The sequence below is a fragment of the Fistularia commersonii genome, chromosome 9 (assembly GCF_037954325.1).
Source record: "Fistularia commersonii isolate RoL2024-O1a breed Wild chromosome 9, RoL_Fcom_v1.0, whole genome shotgun sequence".
Taxonomy (NCBI): Eukaryota; Metazoa; Chordata; class Actinopteri; order Syngnathiformes; family Fistulariidae; genus Fistularia; species Fistularia commersonii.
Genome location: NC_141292.1, coordinates 18,559,982 through 18,561,468, shown reverse-complemented (window position 1 = coordinate 18,561,468; position 1,487 = coordinate 18,559,982).

The following is a 1,487-nucleotide window of genomic DNA, read 5'->3' as shown; positions in this document are numbered from 1 at the left end:
AGTTCTCCGCGGCCGGAGGTCTACAGCTGCTCCTCCTCTTCATCACCGCCCCGCCCCGACCACCGACCGGACGCGCGCGTGCGCGCGCCAGCACACGCACCTAGGGCCCATGGCGCGCGCAAGCGTCTGTGACGTCACTGACCTTGGAGTTGTTCATTTTAGTCGTCACGTGACGTCATGAGTAGGTAAAATAAGTTAAACTCACTTACTGATTTTAATAACTTGCGAACTTCAAAGTTGTGATGATATTCAAACCTTTTCAATTTTTGTTTTATCAGACGATTTTCATCCATTTATTTATTTATTGTGTTTTTTGGGGGGGGGGGGGCTATCCCACCTGTAATTGGACGAGAGGGTTCGCCCTGGACCTATCACAGGGCCGCATACACAGACACACAACCGTTCACCCTGTGATCCGCACACACACACACACACAGACGCACACAAGCGGTGCCCCCTGGTGTGCTTCTAACAGCCCCAGTCCAGATGCTGAGCGACTTCTCGGCTGGGTCCTCCAGATTCTCTGAAGATTTCCAGGGGAGTGAAAGACAGAAAATGGTTAGACGATTGACAGCTGTCCGTCCAGAATAATCCTTGCACATAGGTTGTGTGTGTTTATTTATGTGTGTCTTTGTTTGTGTGTCTGTTGTTGTGTATGTGTACGTTTCAAACTGCGTTTGCCTGTGTGTGTGTATGTGTTACTGTGTGTTTTTAACTGTGTATATGTGTCTTTGTATGTCTATGTGTGTATTTATATGTGTGTGGTTACGTGAGCATGTGTGTATAGATGTATACACACATGCATGTGTGTTTGTGCATTTCTCTATGTGCATGTCTCTATTTTGACCATGTCATAATTTTATTCATAATTTCCAAGTTCTATAAACTTGAATGCTGATTGGATTTAATATATATCCAGTGATGTGTATTTGTGTAACGAGGGAAGGTGTGGCTCTATCGCTCTACATGCATGGAGATTCTTCTCCTCTGGAAGAATGGGCCAAAAAAGAGATTTAACTGACTCTGAAAAGTCAAAAATTGTAAAGTCTTTCAGAGGGATGAAGTACTCTTGAAAAATCTAAGATATTGGGGCATGATCACAGAACCATCAAACTTTTTGTTGGGTTGCAAAAACGTGTCAAGAAGAAAAGACGGCACAGTGGCACAGTGGTTAGCACTTCGGCCTCACAGCAAGAAGGACCCTGGTTCATGTTCTCCCCATGTCTGCGTGGGTTTCCTCCAGGTTCTCCGGTTTCCTCCCACAGTCCAAAACCATGCAGATTAATTGGAAAAAATTGGGAAAAATTGCCCTGAATGGATGAATGATTGAATGGTTGTTTGTCTATATATGTGGCCCTGTGTTTGACTGGCAACCAGTCCAAGATTTACCCCCCCCCCCCCACCTGATGACAGCTGGGATAGGCTGCAGCATCCCCTGCGGCCCCGGGTACAGGATAAGTGTAAGAAGATGGATAGATTTGAGAAGA